Consider the following 22,907-nt stretch of genomic DNA (forward strand, 5'->3'; position numbering starts at 1 on the left):
GTCCATCCTTCCTTCCCAAGGTTGTCCCCTCCTTTCACAATGGGCAAACCCATCACTTTGCCCACCTTCTTTCCGCATCCTTGGAAAGAGGAAGAGAGGCTCCACCGTCTGGACCTAAAATGTGTGCTTTCCTTTTATCTAGATCGCACCAAACAGTACCGGGTGTATGACCAGCTCTTTGTTGGCTACATGGGAGCCAAAAAAGGTAGTCCTGTAAACAAGCGGACTATCTCCAGATGGGTCGTTTAGTGTATCAAAGGCTGCTCTTCTCAATCAAAACAGGAGCCTCCATTGGGGCTGCGCGCCCATTCCACCAGGGTGACGGCAGCCACTACTGCTTTGGGACGAGGAGTCCCTCTAAATGACATCTCTCAGGCAGCTACGTGGGCATTGCTGTACACGTTTACGAGACACTTCTGTCTCGACAGCCAAGTACGGAGAGACGGCTTCTTTAGCTGTTCTGTTCCCCACGACTTTCTGGTGTGAACTTGGTTCGCAGACCCACCTCCAGGGTTGGTATTTCTGGGGTATCTATTCGAAGGAAAGGAATCTATAACTGTTTATTTCAGATGAACAATTTATTTACCTTCGGTACCGATAGATCAGTAAGAAACATAGGTTAGTTATAGATTCCTTACCGCCCCACCCATCCTCCCCTTTCTGTGAACTGACTTCTAGGGTTAAGGACATCCTTTCAGGGCCCGAGTTTTGTGCACCAGTGGTCAGTGTCTTGCATGGCAAGTTGTGTACAGAACTGACGTCCGCGCGTGAGGGCGGTGTCCAAGTAGCTACCGCGACATCATCCCGGCGACCATGACTGACACAGAGCCTACCGATGCCACCGTCCGATACACAGAGGTACAGCTGACGAAAAAACTTTCCCGATCCAGTCTGACGCCTGGGGATAATTCTAAGGTAAGGAATCTATAACTAACCTATGTTTCTTACAGATATATCATTACCGAAGGTAAGTAACTTGTTCATCTCGACGACTGGCTCTTGAAGGTGGCATATGCGCGCTCTGCAGTGGGACCTGAAGTTCCAGTGGGCGCAGCATCTGGGGAATCTTTCCGTCTATGTCCCAATATCAGAGGGAACTGCACAACGACTGCAGTGGTGGTTAATGGACCAGGATAGGGTCAGCGGCAGATTCCTCTCCCTGCCCCAACCAAAACTCACAGTGGGGACAGATACATCTCTCCTGGGATGGAGCGGCGGAGATCAGAGGAGTTTGGTCTCTGGCAGTCCAGGCTCCATATCAACCTGTTTGAGCTCTGGACGATCCGCCTGGCACTGAAGGTATTCCCTCTCTCAAGGGGAAGGTAGTGCAGGTGTTCACAGACAACACCACTGCCATGTGGTACTGTAACAAACAGGGCAGGGTGGTTTTGTGGACCCTATGACAGGAGGCCCTCCGGCTCTGGACATATCTGGAACATCAGGGCATATCCCTGGTGGTTCAACACCTGGCAGGTTCCCTGAACGCCAGGGCGGATGAACTCAGCCGTAGGTGCATGATGGATCACAAATGGTGTCTTCACTCGGATTGCTCGGACTTGCATTGTCAGGAATTTCCTATGTGGCACTTGCTAGGCGACGCTTTTCGTGGCAAGTGGAGTTGTGGTCTTCTATACGCTTTTCCGCCTAGACCACTTCTGCTCATAGTGCTGACGATCAAGCACTAGCCAGCCCAAGTCATTCTTTTGGCTCTGGATTGGGAACGAAGAGTTTGGTATCCTGAGCTGCTACACATGGCCATCGGTCTTCCGATCAGACTGCCTCTTCGGGAGAATCTTCTGTCGCAGCAACAGGGGACCATCCTCCACCTGAACCTGTCCAGCCTCCACCTCCTTTGCTGGACATTGAATGGCGGCAGTTGACGTCGTTTGAACTGCCTCCCGAAGTCTATGATGTTATCTTGGCAGCCAGGCGTCCCTCCACTTAGATGGTGTACGCCTGAGATGGAACAAATTTGTGGCATGGTGCACAGCAAAGGCTGTGGATCCCCTTTCCGCCCCGCTTTTTGAGGTTCTCTTGTTCCTCCTTTCTTTGGCCCAGCAGGGCTCTACTCTTTACATTCTAAAGGGCTACCTCGGCCCTTTCAGACTTCTCTTATCAAGTCCCCTGTTGTAAATCGTTTCCTTAAGGGCATTACTCATATTTTTCCTCCTGTTCCCTTAGTAATTCCCCAGTGGGGACACTCAAATCCTATATGAGAGTAGCTCGCTGACTACACCTGGGGTCTTTCAAATGGATGTTGAAATCTCCGAGCAGCATAAAGTTAGCAGATGTAGGGATATATGGGGCTAATAGATCAGGTATAGTGGCACATCAATTCCCAGCATAACCTGGAGGCCGATCAATCAAGGCCCCAGATATCGTGAGTTTGTGTTTGAGGGAGAGTGAGAAGATCAAAGCCTCACAATGATTGATTGATTTTAGATCTTATATAGCGCATACTGTCACCCTATGGGTATCCTGGCGCTTCAGACTGAAAAACTATGACCAGAGTGGAAACAGGTCGCAGCAAAAAGAGGAGAGGGACCGGAACTTAGGCCTTGGGATAAAGCCGAGGTTTGGCTTGGACGGCAATGTGGATGGTTGTCTGAGTCCACTCGCACCGCAACCCTGAGGCGAACTAAGGCCAAAACGACCAGCCAAACAAGTTTGTTCTGACCACAAGAACAAGTTTCACGCATGGGAAGTGTAAGCCCACAAGCTGATCGAGGAAGCGCGAGAAAAGGATCGGCGCTAACGGAGAGTTTTTGACCTTGAAGACCCCGCAACACGAATAGACAAAATGGCGGCCAGTGAGTAAAACAAAGAACACCACTGCGGACGCCGAGCAGAGACAAGAAGAGAGAGGAGCACGAGGTCACCGCTGCACGCACCCCTCAACGAGCCCCCACAAACACAAAAACCAGCAAGCACAAGCGTGAGTGACAAGCGTGAGTGATGAAAAGAGCAGAGAGGAGAGAGTGCGACTCGTAGCAGGGGAACAGCGGGGGTCGGCGCATGATCGGAGAGCAGAGAACTCACCGGGGGGCGGCTCGCTAAGGAGAAAAGAGCGGAACGAGCAGCTGGCTTAGATCCACAGGCGCATCAAGCAAGGTCTGGCGAAAACAAAACCAGCGCCGCCGGGGAGCCGCCATTACCGGAAATAAGGCCGAGTAAACAACGTGCGCCGGACGTGGTGAACGCCCAAGGGAGCGCAGAAGAGAAGCTCCCTCCACCACCGCCTCTGTGCCCATTTGCCTGGATGAACAGCAAGCCCAAGCTAGGCGGGAGAAGGGGGCAAGACGGCGCAGAGGAAAGTGGAAAGCGGAACCAACCCGTGCGAGGGCGGTGCCACAACAAGGAACGAGGAAACGAATACCCAAAGGCGCCGGAACCGAAGGACGCCCAAAAGGTCCCCAGCAAGCTAAAGGCGAGGGGAGGCAGAGCTATCGCTGCATGAGAACGCCAACAGGCACAAAACAGGCACGAAGACCACGCCACCCTTGCGCTCAGCCACTCGGCACCAAGCAACCCAGCATCCGACCCCGAAGGTGAGCCAAAAACCAGGCTCAAGGGGGGACAGAGCGAAGGGGGGCACAGGTACGCCAAGCAAGCCTGGCCGGACAGCGAAGGAAGGGAGCGAACAGGCAAGAGGAAGCACGAAGGAAAAGTGTGTGGGCCAAGACAAGCAAACTTTTGAACTAGCGCTTGCAGGCACACACCGCCCCGACATACTAGCAACGGACCCCTGAGAGCAAGCGGTCAAGCAGCCAAGAGCCGCAGTAGCCTGCAGAGCCACGTGCAGGTAGACCAGACTCAGCAAAGGCAGCCGAAACCGGCCGCGGACGAGACAAAGCACACGCTGGCAGGACCTAAGGCTAAGACACGAACAAGGCAAGTAAGAGAACCGAGTAGATATAGAAACTACGTAGGGGACTACCCACCCAGGGCACCCCCAACGATCAACCCTACCTACGCTCAGAAAGAAGGACGCCTGGGTAATATCCTGTCAAGGAGAGGGATCGGAGCAATGGCTAACAATAATGGGAAAACAGCAGGGGACCCTAAAAAAGCAAAGAAAGAGACGCCGGACTCTCCGATGAAGACAAAAGGCGAAACAGCAACCCTGGAGACAATCCACAGAAAGATTAATGAAGGCAACGCAGTGGCTAAGAAAACTAAACTAAAGATAGACAATATGCAGCTCGAACTGGCAGCAATCAGGGCCGACCTGCACAGCACTAACATGAGAATGGAAGCAGCGGAAGGCCGCATCAGCTCCGTGGAGGACACCAATACAGAAAACTCTAAAGTAATAGCGGAATGTCAAAAAGCAACAAAAGCCATACAAAAACAACTTGCGAAGCAGGATGACAGGGCAAGAAGAGGAAATGTGAGAATCCTAGGAGTGCCTGAAGGAATGGAGGATAAGGCAGGCTTGTGTGCAAATATGCTTGAAGACATGTTTCCCAAGCTAACAGGCATCAGTTTTGACAGGAGGTTCGAGGTGCAGAAGGCGTACAGAGTGCCGGCAGGGAAGCCAACAACAGGGAGGAGCCCCAGACCGATAATATGCAGCCCATTGCGAACATCCCACACCGAGGCCATCTTCACATTTGCCAGAAAGAATCAAAACCTGTCATGGGAAGGCAGCAAGATAGTTCTGACCCAAGACTATTCGAAACAAACGGTCGAGACTAGGAAAGGCTTCCTAGCTCTCAGAGATGCACTGCGCAAAAAAGACATCAGTTTCAGTTTTGCTGGCCCGGCCCGCTTCAGGATCACAGACAAAATGAAAACAATGACATTTGAGAACCCAGAAGACCTGAGGCGCTACATGCAAAAGCCACCGACGGAGGAGATGGATACAAAACCCCCAGGAGCAGCCAAAAGGAGTGCCTCACCGGATGGTGCAGCCCTGTCGGAGTGAGACCACCGGGGACAAAGGGACGAAACTACCTCAAGACATGTTTACACGCTCGCAAGAATCTACCTCAACGGCGCAGAACCAAATGAGAACTTTACCATGGACAACGCACAAACTCTACCTCAGGGAGGATGCGGAGCAAAAGGAACTTTGTCGTCGCACTCCCACTCAGCAAGTAAAGGGGGAGGGTAGGGTGGGGGGTAACACGGAGGGCAGGGGGGGCCTGGGAGCACACACACGGGGTCACTTTTCTTTTCTATCTTTACTACTACTCTACCTTTCACTCTTCCACACTTTCAACGAGGAGCAACAAGCACAGACACAAACAAAACAACACAAAAACTAGCCAAGGACTAGGGAAAGGGAGCCACCGAGCCTCGCAGTGTCCAAGGCCACACAGATCGCCAAACACAAGACATCACGGATGACACACAACGCGCACACCAACTTCTCTACTGATCTCAAGATAGTATCCTTAAACGTCAAAGGCCTCAATAGCCCAGTGAAAAGAAGGAAGGTACTAGAGCACCTGAGGAAACTCAAAGGCGATATCTACGTACTGCAAGAAACCAGACTAGAAACGGAGGATATTCCTCGCCTCAAGACTAGCTGGATAGGCGACATATGGGGGTCAGCTGCACAGAACAAAAAGAACGGGGTGGTCACCTTCACAAGTAAGAAATCAAAACTAACGCTAGTGAACATACAGGCAGACACAGAAGGAAGAATCTTAGTAACAAGTCTAGGCAGAGCAGGAGAAACGATACATGTGGCCAACATATACGGCCCCAACACCGATGACAGAGACTTCTGGGACAAGGTAGAAACACAGCTACACACCCTCCCGCTAGGAGAACTCCTGGTGGTTGCGGGAGATATGAACCAGGTCCTAGACCCAGCAATTGACAAGCACCCACACAGACAGGGCACTTTCTACTCAAACCCGCACAACTCCTACAGCAGGATAGACCACATCCTCATATCCGACACGCACACCCACCTCATAGACCACACCGAAATTGGCCCTAGGAGTATCTCAGATCACTCACACATAAGCACCACCCTTTCAGGGAAACACAATGAGAGGCCGACCCGCAGATGGCGCTTCGACGACAGTCTGCTGGGTGAGACCTCAACCAGGGCAGAGATAGAAATAGCGATCAAAGAATACCTGAGGATTAATGACACCCCCGAGACAGATAGTGACCTGCTATGGGATGCTTTAAAGGCCACCATCAGAGGGACAGTAATGAGCATAAAAGGGAGGATAAACAAAGACAGGAACAAAAAAATTACTGAACTGGAAACAGAAATCAAATGCCTAGAAAGGGGACACATAGCTAATCTGGAAGATAAGAACACCCTCACAACCCTAACCAAACGCAAGTACAAACTAAACAGAATCCTAAGCGAAAGGGCGGGCACCTGGATTAATAAATACAAAGGCATCAACCTATGTACAGCCAACAAAGCGGGGAAAAACCTGGCATCATACCTCAAAGGGAAACAGAAACAGCATTCAATAGGGGCCATCAAAGACAAGAACAACAAATCCCAAACGGCAAACAAAGAGATCCTGGAAGTGTTCAAAAACTTCTACGAGGAACTCTATACAAAAGACGATGCCCTTCAGAGGGACGGGGGGAAAAACTCCTAGCAAGCCTTGCCACACCAATGCTATCAGATAAAGAGAGGGACACCCTAGAAATGAACATAACAGAGGATGAGATAGGGAGAGCCACAGCGAGCCTCAAGGACAACAAAGCTCCGGGACCGGATGGCTTCACGGCCGGCTTCTACAAGCACTACCTACACATCCTAAGACCCACAATGAAAGAGGTCTACACGAAATGTGTTCAGCAAGGACGCATGACTCCGACTATGGCAGAAGCCAATATAATAGTGATTCCGAAAGAGGGCAAAGACACAACTGAGGCAAAGAATTTCAGACCAATATCACTTATCAAAGTAGACTGTAAAATATACGCCAAAATTCTAGCCACCAGGCTGAATGCCTACCTACCCAAGCTCATACACTGCTCACAAGTAGGGTACCTCAGGAACAGAATGTCCCACGATAACACAAGACTGCTATGCCATATAATAAATCATTCCTCCAAGAGCACCAACGCAGCGGTCATGATAGCCCTTGATGCTGAGAAGGCGTTCGACAGAGTATCCTGGCCCTTCCTGAACCAGTGCATGCTGAAATTCGGGTTCGGCCAGCAATACAGGAAGATGGTGATGGCACTCTACAATGCCCCCAAAGCACGAGTTGTACTAAACGGAGGGACCTCACAAATTCTACACCTAGAAAGGGGGACCAGGCAAGGATGCCCACTATCGCCTGCCCTGTTCCTGTTAGCGATAGAACCCCTCCTAAATATGATCAGGACCAACACAGACATAAAGAGCATACCAGTAGAGGGAGAAACTTTCAAGCTAGCGGCATATGCAGACGATGTGCTAATAATCACAGAGGACCCAGAGAGATCAATCAAAGCACTGATGGAGACGATAGAGAAGTACGCCCAGGTCTCGGGATATAAACTAAACAGGGACAAATCGGAGTGTAAACCTCTGAACGTCCACACCACTAAGACGGTATTAGGCCAGTCCGGCCTCACCTGGCAACAGAAACCCAGTAAATACCTGGGAATCCTCTTCGAAAGAGACCTCAGAGCAACACTAGAACATAATGAACAAGCCGTACTACACAAAATAAAGGAGAGAGTGGAGAGCTGGTCTCCCAAATTTACCACGTGGTGGGGTAGAGTAGAGACGATTAAAATGATGCTCACACCTATGGTGAACTGCATGCTGAATATGCTACCGTTGATAAATACAGAAGACTTCCACAAGAGACTAGACAAAATGCTGAACAGCTTTCTGTGGAGGGGGAAGAAGCCCCGAATAAACCCAAACAAACTCAGGCTGACAAAAGACCTGGGAGGCCTAAACATAACTAACTTCAGAAGATTCCAGACTGCATGCATAGCAAGACAGGGATTATACTGGCTCATACCTAGTACAGAGTACACCCCGGCGTGGTTGACACTAGAGAGAGAACTACTGAAAGGAATGAACCCCATCGCCTTACTTACAGCCACCCGCCACCCAGCAATAAAAGAAAACGCCATCCTAAGCAGCACGAGGAAAGCACTCCTGGGCATAGATAAGATAATGAGCACAAGCATAAAAAAAACACGTTTTGAATCCATATGGCACAACCCCACAATAAAATATAGAGACAAGACCTTAAACATGCACACATGGTATAAACACGGCATCACGACGACTAGCGACCTACTCAAACAAGGCACAAATGCAACTTTTGACATACTCAAGGCCGAACACAATCTAGAAAACATAGAACTATACAACTTCCTGAAGATTAAGGTAGCTATAAGAAAGGCAAACCTGAACGGACTAACACCCTCTCTCATACAATATGCCATCAACCCCAACAAATTAGGACACCAAGTTGCACACCTCTACAAAGCCCTAGGACCAAAATCCACAAAACTGAATGACAAGGTTAACACCTACTGGGGCACACTAGCAGGCAGAGCACTGAGCGAGAAGGAAAGGGCGGAGCTATGGAGGTCCACATCCAGGGGAAGGTTACCTCAACTTTAAACCAGACAAAATTCTGGCTCATACACAAGGCATACTGGACCCCTGCCCGCCTGTCAGCCATGGGAATCTGCGACAGTGATAGGTGCTGGAACTGCAACAAAGATAAGGGGGACCTGGCACACCCACTCTTCCAATGCTCCAAAGTCAGAACCTTCTGGGACACAATAGAAACACTGATAAACGAGATCACGGGGGCCACCCTACAACTAGACTTCCACAGCCTGGCACTAGGGTACACATCCCCCTCAATAGCAACCAAAGAAGACAGCGACCTCACAGATCTTCTGCTGACATCAACAGTCAAAACGGTTCTGAATAATTGGAAAGACACAGGGAAAGCCACACCTAAGACATGGCTCAACTGGGTCACCTTCCTAAGGGGGGCGGACACCATCACAGCGAAACATTCACCCAAAACACACAGACAGTCAAGCATGTGGGAGTCCCTAGACAAGTACCTCTCATCACACAAACCGCCATAGGCAGCAAGGCCAACCACCCACCAACAGTAGCCGGGCAGCAGGACTCCAAATAGACACAAACGAGAGAAACGCAATGCCGCCACTCCTCCTCGCCTATCTCCTCCAACTATCTCTTCCGCTTGTGGCCGGGGGGCGGGACAGAGAAGGACAATCAACGCAACACCGGGATGGGGAACCGAGGGACAAACAGCGCCCGCACGATGAGAACTGGACTAACGTCATAGGACTGGAAGTAGGAAATGAACAATTCGGACAAACACCCCCACCCGCGCGGGCGTTCTTCCTCCCCTCCTTTCTTTCCTCCTCTCTTCTCTTTCTTTTTCTCTTCCACCCATGTATATGTTAAGCTCCATGTAAATATATATTTTTTCTACAATAAAAAATTACAGAAATAAAAAAAATAAAAAAGCCGAGTTTTTAGGTTCCTGCGAAACTCTAACAGAGAGTTGACTTGTCTGAGGTTCTGAGGGAGTTCATTCCATAAACGGACGCCAGCCACGCTGAAAGCCCTTCCTCCTAACCTGGACCGTTTAAACCAGGGAATCGTCAGCAGGCCAGCACTAGAGGAGCGGAGCTGCCTTGTAGGGCGATACCATGTTAACCTTTCCTATAGGGGGAGAGGACCTAGCTCATGCACTGCTCTGAAAACCATACACAGAGCTTTAAAGTGGACCCTTTCCCGAATGGGCAGCCAGTGTAGCTCTCTCAGAGCCAGGGTAGTGGCGGAGCTCCATGGCCTACCAAGGGCCAGTTTGGCTGCTGCTGACTGGATTCTTTGCAGTCCCTGGAAAATGTACACAGGGCCCCCCAGATATAGGGAATTGTATTAATCCAGCCTGCTTCCCACTATACTACTTACCACCAGAGAGCGTGCCTCTTTAGGTAGTAAAGGGAGTATTTTCCATAGCATGCGAATTAGGGCTAAGCATACGCTGGCGGTCTTATTTGCCTGTGATTCCATCTGGAGGTCGCCATCCAACATCACCCCCAGATTACAAACTTCCTAACCGGGATTAAAGGTTCCTCCTCTGGTATAAGTCTGAAGTCAGATGGAAATTGTCTGGACATCCTACCTGCAGAGCAGTACACTACCTCAGTCTTTCCACTGTTAAATTGCAATGAGTTGCTTCTGAGACAGTCAGTCGTCTGCCGCATGCATTGCTGGAACGTGTCCAGAGATAGTGCATGTTCCCCTTCCAAGGAGAAGGCTAGTTGCGTGTGGTCGGCATAATTGACTAGACAGACTCCAGATGACTTTATGAATGAAAGCAGGGGTTGCAAATATACATTAAATAGGATACGGCTGATCGCAGATCCCTGCGGCACCCCATGGGTGACTAAAGATTTACCAGAGGAGAATGGTGCTAAGGTTACCACCTGCTGTCGACCTTCTAGATAGGATTGAAGCCATTGCAATGCCCGGCCTTTCACTCCTATCTTCTTCAATCTTTCCACTAGTATTGGATGGTTCACTGTATCGAATGCGCCGACATATCGAGAAGCACTAAAACAGTGACATTCCTGTTGTCGGCTCGCATACGCAAATTATGCAGCATAGTGGCTAGAGCCGTCTCGATCCCATGCTTATGGCAAAAGCCAAACTGGTCTTTATCTAGTAAATGATTCTCCTCCAGGAAGCTCGACAGGGACCTACTGACTGCTTTCCCTTGAATCTTCACCGGTTAAGGAAGGAGAGAGATGGGCCTAAAATTTGCCGGTATTGGCGTGTCCAGGCAAGGCTTTTTAATCAGTGGGGTCACCACCGCCAATTTCCAGCATTCCGGAACCATTCCTTCTTCCAGAGACTGATTGCATATCTGCCTCAGCCATGGAAAGGTATTTCGCCCAAAGGATTGCCACATTTTATGGGGAAGAGGATCAAGTGGGGAGCCTGAGGATACATTATCTCCCAAGTTGTCAAAAACCACTTCTTTCAAAGCCTGAAAGTTATCCAGGAATACAGGCTGTTGTAAATCTGCCTCAATCCATTGTTCAGGATTAAGTAGTTCACCATTATCATTAACAAGGGTGGATCTTTTTTATCACATGTATATTCATACTTAAAGATGATAGCAATTCCCACTACCTTTCTTATACTATCAACCTCTCCTAACAATGGAATAGTTAGGTGGAAATTTAGCAATCTCATCTGGTAGAGATGTATCCAGTGGCGTAACGAAACTTGAGGGCCCCCCCTGCAAAGCACATGGAGGGGGCCCCCCAAGGCGGCCCGGCCCACCACCTACCACTTTGCCTCACCACCCAAAAATCTGGAATATTTTGATTTGAAACCTCCAACATTTAAATGAAATGCCTCTACATTGTCTTTCTGAAAGTTCTAATGAGAAAGTGGGAAACACTCTTAACATATAAGCTACACCATTTGTAACAATAATGTCAAAAGCAGATTATTTAACTGAGGCAGCAATCAGAACAATGCCAAGGAGGGATTCTATTGTCTCAGGAACTTCCTCTGGCTGAAGAACAACTATACGTGAAACTTTGAAAGACAAACCCAAACCTGCAGTTCCATAAAAATGTGACTGACAATATACACCTGTGCCCATTCACGGATTGGCTCTGCCCCTTGCTTCCCCAGTGGCCATCACCGACCTAAGCCTCAGATACCAAATCAGAGAAGCGAGAACAAAAGTCCTTAGTTGGCTGGGCTATTGAAACCAGGGGGCGCTACTAGACCCGAACTTCAGGGGGGCTAATACTCCCAGCAAGGGCTGGCTCTAGCACTGGTCGCACATGGCGCAGCAGTCTTTTTTGATGCCCTCTTCCCCATTTCCATGAATTCCCTCACTACCACTCACCAACAATGCACCTCATCTCTCTATGGCCCCTTCTGACAAACATTTCATTTTCTTGTAGCGCTACTCATAGTTTACTCACACTCTGTTCTGTGATCTGCATAGTACACGTTCTTTGTAGCAGGCACATTATTCTTCTGCGCTTTGTGGGTGGTAGAAATGCCCATGTGAATGAACAGTGAGTGATGCGACAGTGTGAGAGTAGGGTAAGAGGAGTGACTGCAGGGTGAGTGAGGTGACCATATGAATTTGGGTCCGGATGTAAGGGCAGAGTGGGACGAAAGAATACATGGTTAGTGATGGGCTTGTTTGAGTGAGATTGCAGATTGAGCAGTGAGGGGGACAGGTGAGTGAAGTGTGACATGAGTGCAGAGTGAGTAGTGTGCTTGTGTGACTGCAGGGTGAGGTACAGGATGAACAGCACAAGTGCATTGTGAGTGCAGAGTGATCACTGTGAGTACAGTGTCAGCGGGTGAATGGTGGGAGTACATGGTGATCTGTGTGAGTGCATTATGATTACTGTGAGTGCAGGGTGAGCATAAAAGTGAAGGGCGAGAATAAGGAGTGAGTTGTCTGAGTGTAGGGTGCATTGCCAGACACTTGAAGTAACTCAGCATGTTACTGACAGTAGTGTAAGAATTTCAGATGTAAGTTAAACCCAGTGGTCGAAGTGGGGGGGAGAAATAGTAGGAGAACTGTGGGGGGAGAATCAGAGGGCGGGAATAACCTGTGGATTGGGTCAGCGGGTGGATCAGAGGTGTGGCAGAATGACAAAATATCCAAATTGTTTGTATTTGTTTCCCATGTCACTAACCGGTTACAGCTTATTACGGTTTTTAATTTAACCAATGGCTACACATGTTTATTTAAGGTTTAATATCAGTTATTGACATTAAAATAAATTCACAAAGTGGGATACGTTTCCAATCACTGAATGTTCCAAATATCCTTAAAAGTGGAATCACAAGCCATTTGCTTCGCAGCAATGGAGTTTCTGTCATTAGCACTTCTCCTCCCTTTTTCCACAAGAGCAGTTCAAACATGAATGGCAAAATATCCTTGTTTGCAAATGTTTTCCACATAATTATGGCTCTCCCATATTTGCCACATAATACATCATCTGCTGCATAATCTGACGATTTTAACTAATGAATTGTTTATAGCACAAACAGTTCAAAAGTTACTAATAAATGTGATTTGTGCTGCTATGAAGTGGAGGGCCCTTTGCAAAGGTTGACTGGCCCCCTTTCTCACTGCTGCACTTGTATGTTCCACTGGTACTAATAAGGGAAAATCTTTGCAGAGACTGTTAGCATGTGTAAAAATGTATAAATAATAATGTATCAGAAAATATACAGCACCACTAATACCAGTGTAGGGTGTCAGAGCACTTTACATCACACACAACACAGACAATCAATTATACGTGTGTAAATCACTGTATAGGAAATGTTACATAAGACAAAGAACGACCTCACTTTTAGAAGGTTGGTGAAGACATGGCTGTTCTCCCAAATCTAATTTTTCGTAGGTGCTGTTGTCTCTCTTGGTGCTCATCTTCGCGCTGGGACACCCCGTTGCTGGGGCAGCCATTCGCTCTACAAATATTTTTAACATTAACTACAAGGTGTAGGAGTCACATGACAACCATACTACTAGGCAGCATAGTTTAATAGTGATTGGTCTGGAGAAACACAAACTCAGAATTTAAAATGTAATACTATGGTTTGGGGTTCTCTTTAATAATCAGAAGTGATTTCTACCCAAATGAACCCTTTTTTGCAACATTAGGATAATCAATGACTGGGGAAAAAAACATAACACTCTAATTTATACCTTGCCGTTTGCATGCAGCTCTTACATGACAGTTAATAGCTCACTGTTCTATGTTAGAATTTTAACTTATTAACTGCAAATAACAATAGGGTCTCTCTGACAAAAGCAGTAACCACCTATTTATATTATGTGCACTTTGTGATCTGCATGGTACATGTTCTTTGCAGCAGGCACATTAACCCTCTGTGCTTCCTTTCCCTGAGTCGAAACAACTCAGCGCCAGCCGCGGTCCGTGCAGGTAACAGCGGTGGGGCCGGGTAAGAGGGATTTTGAGGGGTGATGCATAGGAAAAATTAATTCTTCCTTTATTTTTCCCTCTACATTGTCCCTCAAAATTCCCCCTTACACGGCCCCTCTGCCCAACCGTTGTTACCTGCACGGACCACGGCTGGTTAGTGTCTGGTGTGGTCGCACTGCCCTAGATCGGACCATAGTGCCACATCCCATACCCCACTGAACACCAAACTGCCTCACTGAAAGAAACTTGCACTGCCTTCAACTACAACCAGGGGCGGTGGGTGAGATGTTAAAGTGGTGGTGCGCAAACTAATTTGCATACAGCACCGTAGCGAGCGAGCGCAGCGAGTGAGCCCGAACCCCAAAAGGGGGGTTTGGGTGGGTAACCCCCCCCAAGAAAACTTTGAAAAAAAGAAGAAAAATCGTGCATTTTCAAGCAAATTTGAGAAAGCAGGAAGGTTAATAAAGCAATTGTGAAAGTGCAGTTATCACATTAATAGATGGCATAACATAGGTAGCTGCTTATTCAGTATTACCACAGAGCTTCATACATTCTGTCCTATTATGCTCAGGTGCTGAATTCAGACTATAAGACTTTGATGGAAATCTCAGCTCTAAGAGTAGAAGAAGTTACACAGCAGTGTAATGGTTGCCAGGTTCGTTCCGCAGGAGCGTCAGGAACTTGAAGAAAAGTCCACAGTCTTCCCCTACGGCCTTCCGACTCTATTAGACTCTAGAGTAACGAATGGCACGCAAGGGGAAAACAGGGAAACAAAACAAGGAAAGGCGGGGGAAGAAAAACAGTCTTACAATATACTGAATATTAGACTCTAGAGTAATGAATGGCAAGCAAGGGGAAAACAGGGAAACAAAACAAGGAAAGGCGGGGGAAGAAAAACAGTCTTACAATATACTGAATATAAAAGAGGCAGCGCAATGCGCTGTTACCGTGATTCTGGTTGAGCTGAGCTTTTTACGCACTTCACATAGGTCCACGCAAGTACCCCAAACATAAATGGTATAAAGGTTTTCGCAATTTGCCAAGGGGAAAGGTTTGATAGGCAACACAAGCAACAAATCGTTGACCCTGCGGGAGACAGGTCCGGCCAGTGAACAAAGGTGAGCAAATCTGTGTAGTCTCCAAATAGAGCAAACACTACAAAACCTTTAAAAACAGAGATAACAATGCATTTCTTACCTCAATCAGAATTTTTTGTATTCAACCAACAAGTAGCAGCATTCACTTTTTGTAAAGGAAATCCGCACGTCTGTCTTTCAGTGTAGCAAACTTGTCAATTACTTGCATATTGAAGTCCGGTATCTTTTGGACTAGCTTGCTCTCTACAGCCAGCATCGCCAAAGCATTTAGTCTTTCCTCTAGCATGGTGTTTCTGAGGAATGTCTTTATACGCTTTAAGGCTGAAAAACATCGTTCAGCTTCTACTGTTGTCATTGGAGTCGTAATCACAATTTTGAGTAAAGTCACTGTCTCTGTAAGTGAGTTTTCCATATGCAGTTTATGAATTAACCTCAGCAAACTCAAGGCGCTTGTGGCCTTCCGGTACACAGGCATTCCGTAGAGTACAGTTAACTCAGTTCTCAACTGCTCTTTTTTGAGCATAGGATATTCTTCCGCAGCCTGATTCAGAGCACGCTCAGGGAAGGATTCATCATATCGTGCAAACTCCTTACTTTGCAATAAAGTGGCAGTCACCAAATGTTTTGTGAATGAAAAATGTTCTTTTGCCTGCACAATTGCAATGTCACATATCTCTTTTCCAATTCGAACCAGAGAGGTGATGTTTTGTCTGCGGTTTGCAAAAATAGAATGCTCTGGCAGTTTGCTCTCCAAATCGTCAACCCGATCTCTCACTTCCATTATCTTTTGTACAAATGCAGATGTAACGGCTTTCACAGAGACAGTATCTATGTCTTTTCGTTGTAACTGATCGTATAATCCATCAACATGAGTCATTATGTCATGGAATAAAAACAGTAAGAACTGAAACTCTTTGTCTTGTAGTGTTCTAAGAAAGCCATGGGCTTCATTCTGACTTGTGCGATCAAAGTCTTCTCTGGATGATATGGCGACAAAACATTTCTCAAGGCCCTCCCTCTCTTCAAAGATTAAGTTGACTGTACGAATGTGAAAGTTCCAACAAGTTGAGGATCCCCTTGGTACGCTTTTGTCCACAATCTCATGAAGGGCTTCTGTTCTTTTGGGGGAACGTGTGAAGAATGCTGCTATGCCTCCGATATCCTGAAAGAAAACTCGTGTCTCTCTGATCTTTGATACCGCCTGTTGCATAATAAGATTGAGTTGGTGGGCGTAACAGTGCACAAAATGAGCATTAGGGTACACATCTCAAATTCGTTTCTGTACTCCACCAAGGTTTCCACTCATTACGGACGCACCATCATAGCTTTGTGCGATAAGTTTTTGTTTTTGAGGTAGGTCCGGGAAAATTAAGTCCAGTTGACACAGTATAGCTTCAGTGATGGTTGCTGCACTAGAGTCTTTTAAATGTGTGAAACCAAAAAACCTTTCCACAATGTTTCTGTCACTGTCAAGATACCGAAACACTAACACGGACTGTGTTTTAGTGGCCACATCAGTGGTGTCATCAGCCTGAATAGCCACAAAGTCTGTGTTTCGCAACTCTTGCACAATATGGCTTTTTATAATTTCGAGCATACAGTCAAGGAGTTCATTTTGTATTGTATTAGAGGTGCCCTTAAAGACTGTAGCACGTGCTAAATGTGTTTCCAAATCCTTGTCTATGGTTGACATTAAATCCACTAGGCCTCGGAAGATCCCAGGTTTTGAGGAAGTTTCTGATTCGTCATGGCCTCGCAATGCCAGTTCGAAAGCACCACAGAAACGAATGCAATCAATGATCCTGGATAGATTTTGTCTGTTCCTATCAACAGCTTCATTGTGTTTTTGAATGAATTTGCGATATGCATCATTTATCTGCTGCTCAATTGGTGCGTCTTCCCCCAACATTCCCAGTCTTGTCAGGTTTTCCAGATGATTTCTTGTGAGCGCATGCTTCTTTATTTTTTCAGCGATGTGCTTCAGGTCTACCATTCCTTGCCGTGTCCAAGAAAAGTCACCACCAAAAAGCAAGCAGGGGAAGCAGAACAGAGAATTCTTTATAGGGCACCCTGTAAGCCAATCAGCTTTTTTGTACCAGGCATTTGAGAATGTTCGTTTTGACATTTTTCCTCTGTCCTGGATAGTTTGCTGTAGGTTTATTTCAGGCTGATGAGGTCCTAATTGCTTTATCTGTAGTTTTTGTTCAAGTGGCCGTGACTGGAATGACCTTGCAATCAGCTCTTGTACTGTATTCATGATGGTGTGTTGCTGGCCTTACCAATATATATATTAAAGAAACCTGTCAATAATCAAAATACAACGTATAAGGTGCAGTGCAATAATATGAAATTTCAGTACAAATACAAATACATCTCCAACAGCTCCCCTTCCCACAAAATGACTGCTAAAATACAGCCGTACTGCCTCTTGCCTCTCTGTGCCTTAGTGGTTGCTGGAGGCACTGAAAGAGACACTGCTTGAGGGCCTGGAGAGTGACCACATACTACATAGCCCTAACTCCCATGTAAAAAATATATAGCATCAGTTTGCTTACCTTCAAGACTGGTCACTGGTGTTTGCTGGGTTGTAGCCGGGGTCGGGTGAGAGAGCAGCAAAGGAGGAGGTTGGGGTCCTCTTCTTGTTTGCTGATAAACCTGTCAATAATCAAAGTACAACATATAAGGTGCAGTGCAATAATATGAAATTTCAGTACAAATACACCTCCAACAGCTCCCCTTCCCACAAAATGACTGCTAAAATACAGCCGTACTGCCTCATGCCTCTCTGTGCCTTAGTGGTTGCTGGAGGCACTGAAAGAGACACTGCTTGAGGGCCTGGAGAGTGACCACATACTACATAGCCCTAACTCCCATGTAAAAAAATATATAGCATCAGTTTGCTTACCTTCAAGACTGGTCACTGGTGTTTGCTGGGTTGTAGCCGGGGTCGGGTGAGAGAGCAGCAAAGGAGGAGGTTGGGGTCCTCTTCTTGTTTGCTGATAAACCTGTCAATAATCAAAGTAACGTATAAGGTGCAGTGCATAAATATGAAATTTCAGTACAAATACATCTCCAACAGCTCCCCTTCCCACAAAATGACTGCTAAAATACAGCCGTACTGCCTCTTGCCTCTCTGTGCCTTAGTGGTTGCTGGAGGCACTGAAAGAGACACTGCTTGAGGGCCTGGAGAGTGACCACATACTACATAGCCCTAACTCCCATGTAAAAAAAAATATAGCATCAGTTTGCTTACCTTCAAGACTGGTCACTGGTGTTTGCTGGGTTGTAGCTGGGGTCGGGTGAGAGAGCAGCAAAGGAGGAGGTTGGGGTCCTCTTCTTGTTTGCTGATAAACCTGTCAATAATCAAAGTACAACGTATAAGGTGCAGTGCAATAATATGAAATTTCAGTACAAATACATCTCCAACAGCTCCCCTTCCCACAAAATGACTGCTAAAATACAGCCGTACTGCCTCTTGCCTCTCTGTGCCTTAGTGGTTGCTGGAGGCACTGAAAGAGACACTGCTTGAGGGCCTGGAGAGTGACCACATACTACATAGCCCTAACTCCCATGTAAAAAAATATATAGCATCAGTTTGCTTACCTTCAAGACTGGTCACTGGTGTTTGCTGGGTTGTAGCCGGGGTCGGGTGAGAGAGCAGCAAAGGAGGAGGTTGGGGTCCTCTTCTTGTTTGCTGATAAACCTGTCAATAATCAAAGTACAACGTATAAGGTGCAGTGCAATAATATGAAATTTCAGTACAAATACATCTCCAACAGCTCCCCTTCCCACAAAATGACTGCTAAAATACAGCCGTACTGCCTCTTGCCTCTCTGTGGCTTAGTGGTTGCTGGAGGCACTGAAAGAGACACTGCTTGAGGGCCTGGAGAGTGACCACATACTACATAGCCCTAACTCCCATGTAAAAAAATATATAGCATCAGTTTGCTTACCTTCAAGACTGGTCACTGGTGTTTGCTGGGTTGTAGCCGGGGTCGGGTGAGAGAGCAGCAAAGGAGGAGGTTGGGGTCCTCTTCTTGTTTGCTGATAAACCTGTCAATAATCAAAGTACAACGTATAAGGTGCAGTGCAATAATATGAAATTTCAGTACAAATACATCTCCAACAGCTCCCCTTCCCACAAAATGACTGCTAAAATACAGCCGTACTGCCTCTTGCCTCTCTGTGCCTTAGTGGTTGCTGGAGGCACTGAAAGAGACACTGCTTGAGGGCCTGGAGAGTGACCACATACTACATAGCCCTAACTCCCATGTAAAAAAATATATAGCATCAGTTTGCTTACCTTCAAGACTGGTCACTGGTGTTTGCTGGGTTGTAGCCGGGGTCGGGTGAGAGAGCAGCAAAGGAGGAGGTTGGGGTCCTCTTCTTGTTTGCTGATAAACCTGTCAATAATCAAAGTACAACATATAAGGTGCAGTGCAATAATATGAAATTTCAGTACAAATACACCTCCAACAGCTCCCCTTCCCACAAAATGACTGCTAAAATACAGCCGTACTGCCTCATGCCTCTCTGTGCCTTAGTGGTTGCTGGAGGCGCTGAAAGAGACACTGCTTGAGGGCCTGGAGAGTGACCACATACTACATAGCCCTAACTCCCATGTAAAAAAATATATAGCATCAGTTTGCTTACCTTCAAGACTGGTCACTGGTGTTTGCTGGGTTGTAGCCGGGGTCGGGTGAGAGATCAGCAAAGGAGGAGGTTGGGGTCCTCTTCTTGTTTGCTGATAAACCTGTCAATAATCAAAGTACAACGTATAAGGTGCAGTGCAATAATATGAAATTTCAGTACAAATACATCTCCAACAGCTCCCCTTCCCACAAAATGACTGCTAAAATACAGCCGTACTGCCTCCTGCCTCTCTGTGCCTTAGTGGTTGCTGGAGGCACTGAAAGAGACACTGCTTGAGGGCCTGGAGAGTGACCACATACTACATAGCCCTAACTCCCATGTAAAAAAATATATAGCATCAGTTTGCTTACCTTCAAGACTGGTCACTGGTGTTTGCTGGGTTGTAGCCGGGGTCGGGTGAGAGAGCAGCAAAGGAGGAGGTTGGGGTCCTCTTCTTGTTTGCTGATAAACCTGTCAATAATCAAACTACAACGTATAAGGACAGCTAAACTTAATTAAATCTTTTGCTGAGTTCATCCCCCGCCATACACACTTGCCCCTTTATCTCACCCCTGCAGGTTCTTTTTCACCCATCCTTTCTCCCTCTTCTGTCACGCTCCCTCCTCCTTTCCTACCTTTCTTTCTCTTGACGTGGGTCAATGATTGATGATAAAAAAATAAGTCCCGGGAGTCTAAAAATGAGTGCTGGTGGGCCCCCACCTGCAAGCACCGGCTCACATTAAGCACTGATCTCCAGTAAACAGTGGGCTAAATATCTGTTACCCTAGACCGTGCATGTCACAAACTTACGAATGGATATATCAATCGCACAGGGAGTGAAGTGTCAAACGCACCGACACTATGGGCTGCTTTTCGGCGAGCGGAACATTTGTCACATGGAGACCGTGTAACCCACTGACACACTTGTTAATTCATCACAAAACTGCGCTGTGTACCTGTCACACAACGGGCGGCTTAGCTCTCACAGTACACAATGTATACAATCTTTAATATCGTGGGCACCCTGTTTCTCACAAGCTCGGCTGTGTATTAGTCATTAGTCACACATTATACTGCACCTCCCTGCTATATTTTAGTGGCTAAGAGTAAAATGACGCCCCACACCAGTCATGGTGTGGACAGAAACACCTGCATCCCTGCTATTTGCGCACAACCGCCAAAATACCTTCCACATAGCACCTCGCGCCCCATAGTGCTATGCATCGTCTACACCTTATGTAATGTTGTTGTGTAACTGTAATGTGCTTGGTATCTTACACACTAGGTCGTGTAACCATCTAGTTCTCAGGCACACACACGCACATACAATTTCTCCGACACTTAGAGGCGACTTCCAAGTGTGCCACTGCCAAGGTTTCATCATTGGGCCTGCAAACAGCAAAGCAACCAGGCCTTTAGTGGGCAGGGTCCTGCCGGTTCTCACACTGACAGTTCTAAAATAGTAGATGCTGAGTCGGGCCACTATACGGCTCCCCATTTTTGCTCTCACCCTCCAGGTGAAAAGAAAAAACTGCAGCACCACCCTTTCCTGCCTTTGATGTAACTTCGAAGCACCTCGCCTTTCATAGTCTCATCATTTCAGAAGTGAAGTATTTTCAATAATATATACAACAAAACCATAGTTGTTGCTTATTCAGCTCATGCAACTAACAATTATTGACAAAGCCAATGGTCCTGGCTTGTTGTAGGTATAGTGTTACATGCTGAATTATATATCTGGATGCAATGACAGAATCAGCAAAATACCAGTCTATTACACTATTCTAAGCACAGGTTTTTAGCTTAGGTGTCTATAAGTCCACCATTAATTACACAGACCACGCCCCTTTGAAAGACCTCCTGTTTTTTCATTCCACTTAAAGCCATGGAAGCAACAATAACGCGCTAGAAACTGGGGTTCGTGTGCCTCATAAAAACACCATATTAATATAACATCGTGCACATTTCAAACACAGCTCGCTCCTTATATTTTGTTTGTCTGGAAAATTACCACGCAGAATCTGTCATATTTCCTCATACTCTCTCCCTTTCTCGCGTTCTTTCACCCCTTTGGTCTTCCTCTCTTGGAGCACGGAAGAACCATTAGGACGAAATACCTCACCACAAAGATCAGGTCATGCGTCCCTGTTGAGTGGACAGCAGCTGGTTACTTGAAGAAACATACATTTCGAAGTGTTAAACATTGACTTTATTTCTGATATTTCTTTCTTACCCATTAATGCCACTTTAGGGTTGCAAGATAGATTATTTCTCACTTAGTGCAAAGCAGCACAAGGCACAGCACATCGGTTTTCACACTGAAGAAAGGGCACCTTACCAACACAAAACACCTTCCGCCCTGGATAGTAAATACCATGCTCTGAATTTCAACACTTTGTGCTGACACAAAGTCTTATTAAATTTGTGCCATAAATTACATGTGGACCAGAGAGAGCGCAGTTTAAAAAAAACTGAAGATGCAGCTCTCTTCTACATCACTTATGCACTCTTCGCAAAATCATTTCACATATGATTGCACCTGAAATTCAGTTAATGCCATCACAATAGATGAAAGTTCCCTACATTTTTTTTTTCTAATCCTGGATTTAGATGACAAAGCATGAGCATGGGTTGTATCAGAATAGGGAACGAACATCTAACATTCCTTAACAAAGAGATCGAAATGCATTTTGCTGTTCATATTATCTAAAGTGTTAGTCTCACCATTAAAACCAACCAGTCACAATTAAACTAGAATGCATTCCCAGAAAGCAAGTAGAGATATCGAATATGAAAAGTGCATTTTGCATTTCTTTCACCTACGGCCATTTTGGCACTTTTCTCCAGGCACTTGAAAGATAATTACAATCGGTTTTCTCTCAAAATATTTTACATTTAACCCCTTCGACGCTGATGACGAGCTGGGCTCGTCATGAGGTAGCCTCCTCGCACGCTCATGACGAGCCCAGCTCGTCACGTAAAGTGCGCTTTTAAAAAAGTCAGCGTACGAGCGGAATTCCGCCCGCACGCATGCGGTTAAGGCTTAAGCACACGGTGGACATCATTTGAGCGAGTAACAGATGATTTGATGCTCTTTCTTATATCTTTCATTTTGCACCATACATCATGATCTGTATGTTTTAAGGGGACCAAAACCAGAATGTAGCCACTGCATAACATTATTTTCATAAAACCCACACGCCATTGTTCTATGTGTGAGGTATTCACTGATTCAGAATTAGC

Source organism: Lissotriton helveticus, chromosome 2_1, assembly GCF_964261635.1.
Source record: "Lissotriton helveticus chromosome 2_1, aLisHel1.1, whole genome shotgun sequence".
NCBI lineage: Eukaryota > Metazoa > Chordata > Amphibia > Caudata > Salamandridae > Lissotriton > Lissotriton helveticus.